This window comes from Coregonus lavaretus, assembly GCF_964263955.1.
Source record: "Coregonus lavaretus genome assembly, contig: HAP1_SCAFFOLD_56, whole genome shotgun sequence".
NCBI classification, from domain to species: Eukaryota; Metazoa; Chordata; class Actinopteri; order Salmoniformes; family Salmonidae; genus Coregonus; species Coregonus lavaretus.
The window spans coordinates 2,953,745-2,959,744 of record NW_028164156.1 but is presented as its reverse complement, the minus strand read 5'-3'; positions in this window follow the sequence as shown (position 1 = coordinate 2,959,744).

Sequence of the window (6,000 nt, the reverse complement as noted above, 5' to 3'; positions counted from 1 at the left end):
GGTATCTGTTTTTTAGTTTTCTAATACATTTGCAAAAATATCTAAACCCGTTTTCGCTTTGTCATTATGGGGTATTGTGTGTAGATTGATGAGGGATTAAAACAATTTTTGAAAATCAATTTTACAATAAGGCTGTAACGTATTGTTTTGTTAAAAGTCAAGGGGTCTGAATACTTTCAGAATGCACTGTATAGACTAACTATTTCACTTTAAACACTTTGTTATATTTATGCACAAGAGAAGAAGAGGTTGCCCAGCACAAATTCATGTACAAACATGATTTTTCATGACATATTTGTAATTTAGCAGATGCTCTTATCCAGAGCGACTTATAGGACCAATTGGGGTTAATTGCCTTGCTCAAGGCCACAATGACAGATTTTTGACCTAGTTGGCTTGGGATTCAAACCAGCGACCTTTCAGTTACTGGCCCAACACTCTTAACCACTAGGCTACCTGTTAAATATACAACACAATACGTGACATAAGTAGAATACAGAACACTTGAAACATTACAGGACATTTTTCATGATGGAAATTGAAATATTAAAATAAAAAGAATTTTTGGGAAAACCATTGAAGAGCTGGAGTTATTATGCAGTCTGATAGCAGTGGGTAGAGTGGCGTTTCGCAGGCGGTTTGTACGGGCAGTTATACAGGACAGTTTGTGGCTGTTTCTGAGGAGCCTGGTGGTGCAGTTACCTCTTCTTGGAGGGAGCAGGTCATTCAGTGGATGGTCAAGAGTGTGCATGTCCTTCACCAGGTGCACTGCAGCCTGTTCTCGAGCCTGTTCTCGCCTGCTCTGCAGTGATGGGAGCTGTGGTTGGACTGCTCCACCTCTGGAGATGATCCTCAAGGCCCTCCTCTGCACCCTGTCTAGTTGGGCCTGCTGCTTTTTACTGCATCCAACTAACAGCACTCCACCGTATTCCAGAACAGTCAAAAAGGCGTTTCGAGGCCTTTCTCACTGGCTGCTCCACATGTCACCACTGAGGTTAGAGTCTAGATTAAAATCAAGATACTTGGTTGTTGTTACCACTGGTACTTCCTGTCCTCCTAGGATTAGTGGTGCAGGTTGTGGATGGTCCTCTGACCAACGGCTAAATGTGCCAGTTGCCATCACCCTCTGCCCTCTTTCGGTGGTGTAGCTGTGGAGCCAGGCTAGTAACCTTGAACACAGTTCAATGTCAGACAGATGTTGCAGGAACTATGGGTGATCTACTCGATCAAAGGCTTTGGACACATCAGCAAGTAACACCCTCACCATTGTTGGGTTTATGGAGTCTGTAGCTGTCAGCCAGAAGTGTGTGGCTTTCACAAGGGCGGTAGTAGTGCTGGACTTTGGGAGGTAGTCATACTGAATCGTGCACTCAGATAAAACTGTCCCCTGCCAGTAGGAGGTGTTAACAATGTGTTTGATGACAGGGGCTAGATCTTCTGCATGCTCTTTAGTAGCCAGGCTGGAATGCCATCAGGCCCACATGCTTTACGTGCTCTGAGTCTGTTCAGAGCTTGCTTTAACTGGCCAATGCTGCACAGCTCAACCTGCTTTGTAGGCATGGGCATGGGGAAGATGGCAAGAGGTGTGGTGCTTGTCCATGCCTCAGCAAAGAAGCCATTCAAAACATCAGCCACGTTGTCGCCTTCAATTCCCTCGACCTGTATTCTCCATCCTGATGTTTTCTTTGGTACCAGTCCATTGTTAATGAAGTCCCACCATTCCTTAGGGTTTTTCTTCTTTAGGTCCTGGATTTCAGTTTTGTAGTAGCTTGTCTTTGCTTCCTTGATAATCATTTGCACTGTGTTTCTGTATTTTCTCCATGTCATTGTTTCTCCCCATCTGTTGAAAATATTCTGTATTTTCCTGATGGCAGCCTTTATTCTTTCAGTCATCCAGTTCTTGTCCAGTGTTGTTGTTTTCTCATTTCTTATTGGCATGCATAAATCAAGTGCAGTTTGAATGCAGGAGTTGAACGTCTCCACCTTTGCATCGATACTCTCCACCTCATATATGCAAGAACAGTCAGTACTGGCCTTACATCGTGCAAAGGTCTCCCTTCTGTTCTGGGTTACCAGATGTCCTTTTTTCCACTGCACCTATCTTCTCCCTCCTGATGTTGTGTTTGGAGAGAACAGCAGACATTTGTGATCACTGGATCTGAGAGGAGCAAGTACAGTGGGTTGTGTTGATCAGATCTAGGATGGAGTCCCCTCTGTGGTCTTGTCTTTGACCACTTGTTTCATGTCTGGATGGGAGTTTGTCAGCATCTTGATGGGCAGGTGATTTAAGTCTCCACACAGGATGAGACCCATTTGGGGAGAGGACATCCTGATCACATGGACAGTGATTATGAGATAATCCACAGTGTTCTGTTGCAGTGTTTTGTCATGTGCCCATGGTGGATGTTAAAGCACTCCACTACCAGAGATGAAACTGAGCTGGGGTGTTGTTTAGGACGGAGCTGAAGACACTCAAACTCTTCTTTCTCTAGGTCAGTTATTCTTCTCTTTGCCTGCATACTGTGATTCACATACATAGCCACGCCCCCTCCTCACATCCCCTCTCTGGACCTGTCATTTCTGAACAGCTGATAGTCTTTGTCATCAGAACAGCCTTAATTCGTTGGGGCATGGACTCTCCAAGGTGTCGAAAGCGTTCCACAGGGATTCTGGCCCATGTTGACTGCAACGCTTCCCACAGTTGTGTCAAGTTGTCTGGAAGTGTATTTCTACTCTGAATAGCTCGTTCCATCTCCTACAACAGATGCACAATTGGATTGAGATCTGGTGCCTCGGAAGGCCACTGCAGTAACCTGAATTCACTGTCATGTTCGTGGAACCATTCCTGGACAAGCCTTGTGGCATGGGGCATAATCCTGCTGAAAAAATGTATTTGCATATGGATAACTGCTACCATGAAGGGATACACCTGATTGGCAATGATGTTTAGATATCCTGTGGCATTCAAACGTTGCTCCACTTTTATCAAGGGGCCCAATGTGTGCCATGAAAACACACCCCACACCACCATCCTGCAATGCTGACACACGGCATGGATGCATGTACTCGTGGTTTCCTCCATACCATAGTCCTCCCTACCAAGGTAATCTCAATACCTTTACAGTAGAAGCTACCTAAGCACAGCAAAACTGACCAGGTGAACACTGATCAGTAAAGTAAAGAGATGCTAACATTCTAGAACGCTTCCTTTCCTCTGCACAGTTCTCTCACAGTGAGAAACAATAGGATTACAATAGAGTGTTCTATGCTTTCTTCATTTGATCCAATCCACTACCACTTCTCATGTATACGTTGGTGTCTTTTTAATTTGCCCAATCTGTAGAATCTCGTCTCAGTCAGTGCAGTGATAGGTCTTTTCTCCAGTGTGTAACGTTGGTGTGTTTTTACGTTGGCCAATCAAGAGAAACTCTTGCCATATTAAGAGCAGAAGCAAGGCTTCTCTCCTGTGTGTGTTCTCTGATGACCTTGCAGCTCAGCTGTTGTTTTTAGATCAGTGGTAAGGCTTCTCTCATTTATGTTTACCTTGGTGTCTTTTTAAATGGCCAATTTGAGAATGAATCTTTCCACAGTCAGAGCAGGAAAACGGCTTCTCTCCTGTATGTATACGTTGATGATGTTTTAAGTTACCAGGTTGAGAGAAACTTGCCCCACAGTCAGAGCAGGAGTAAGGCTTCTATCCTGTGTGTGTTCTCTGATGAACTTTAAGCTCAAATGATGTTTTGAAGCACTTTACACAGTCAGAGCAGGAGTAAGGCTTCTCTCCTGTATGTATACGTTCATGTATTTTAAGTTGGCCCAGTCGAGAGAAACTTTTCCCACAGTCAGAGCAGGAGTAAGGCTTCTCTCCTGTATGTATACGTTGATGTTGTTTTAAGTTGTAAAGTCGAGAGAAACTTTTCCCACAGTCAGAGCAGGAGTAAGGCTTCTCTCCTGTATGTATACGTTCATGTATTTTAAATTTGTCCAGTCGAGAGAAACTTTTCCCACAGTCAGAGCAGGAGTAAGGCTTCTCTCCTGTATGTATACGTTCATGTATTTTAAAATTGCAGAGTAGAGAGAAACTTTTCCCACAGTCAGCGCAGGAGTAAGGCTTCTCTCCTGTGTGTGTTCTCTGATGAACTTTTAGCTCAAATGATGTTTTGAAGCACTTTACACAGTCAGCACAGGAGTAAGGCTTCTCTCCTGTATGTATACGTTCATGTGTTTTAAAGTGGCCCAGTCCAGAGAAACTATTCCCACAGTCAGAGCAGGAGTAAGGCTTCTCTCCTGTGTGCACTCTCTGATGAACTGTCAGAGCCTTTGATGTTGTGAAATTCTTCCCACAGTCAGTACAGGAATTCAGATTCTCTCCTGTGTGTATTTGTAGGTGTATTTTTAACTTTGATAGAATTGAGAAACTCTTCTCACAATGTGGGCAGTGGTGAGACCTCTTAGCTCTGTGATCTTCCTGCTGTTGCTCGTTGGATGTAGAGAATGTCTCAACATGGTATCCTGTGTGAACAACATCAGAAGAACCAGTGAGTTGGTGGATTATACAGATTGTCTACTTCACTTCTTTAGTCTACTCTCGGAGCACTCCAGATAGCACAGTGAATAAAACAAATGCTGGCAATACTGGTGTCAAACCAGTGGCATGAAATAATATCTACCTTCTCACTGCAACTTTTCATGCACATTGGGAAATTGGAATGAATAACAAACTTAATTAGATAGAATCTACTCTTACCATGAGAAACATATTTCCCAATCTTCTCCTCCTCTTCTTCATCTTTAGTGTTGACATTCAGCTCCAGTGTTTGACTGCAGTCTTCCAGCTTCACTGATGCCATCTCTGGATCCTGCAGCGCAAACTGGGCACCAATGTCACAATCAGGACCCAGTGACTGTAGGTTTGGACTTAGTGTGGAAGGAGAGAGGCTGGCTGGGTTTGTCCTCACTATTGATGTTACCGGCCTCAGATTTAATTCTAGTCGTCCTGTAGTAATAATGAGAAACAGACACAAAAAGTTATTGTCTTGACAGTTCTGGCACTTTCTTTATTCTCTAAAAATATACTCATCTTGTTATATTATCTATCTCTTCAGTGCTTGACTTTGACTGAAATAGGTGCATGTACTCATTTTGGGTGCCGGTACTGTTTATATTTAGGTGCAGGAGCTCCACAATACTGTTGAGCTAACATTCTATAAGAGGAACAGGAGCTCAAGCACTAGATATTTGAGGTGCCGGTACTTAACCTATAGCAGATTTTTCCTAAATTCACATATAGTACCAGTCAAAAGTTTTAGAACACCTACTCTTTCCAGGATTTTTCCTTATTTTTCCTATTTTCTACATTGTAGATTACAAATATTCTACAAAGCTGTCATCAAGGCAAAGGGTGGCTACTTCGAAGAATCTAAAATATATTTGATTTGTTTAACACTTTTTTGGTTACTACATGATTCCATATGTGTTATTTCATAGTTTAGATTCTTCACTATTATTCTACAATGTAGAAAATAGTAAAAATTAAGAAAAACCCTTGAATGAGTAGGTGTCCAAACTTTTGACTGGTACAGTAAATGCATAAATGAAAAAAGCCATTTAGTACAAGGTTACAGTTTGTTTTAGACAGCACTATGTACTATTGTCCTGAATAACCTTGTCTTCACTGTATTACTTCAATCAAAAACCAATTGTATTTTCCATTCACACCATAGTAACATTTATCGATAAATACAGAAACAACTGAATGTGTCTGAATATTAGTACACATGTCGGAAACTTATAATCATTACATTCAGCTTCAAAACAGTAGTGTGACCGTGAAATTGTCTCTCTCTGATGCACTGAAGTCCGCCGACGCTGACCGAGTGGGCAGCGCCATTTTACCAGCTTGTTAATTTTACACAAAACCAAAACAAACTAGGAAATCTTACATAAATGGATTCTTTATGAAATCACCTTGAGGAAATGATGTATATCCATTCAGACAAA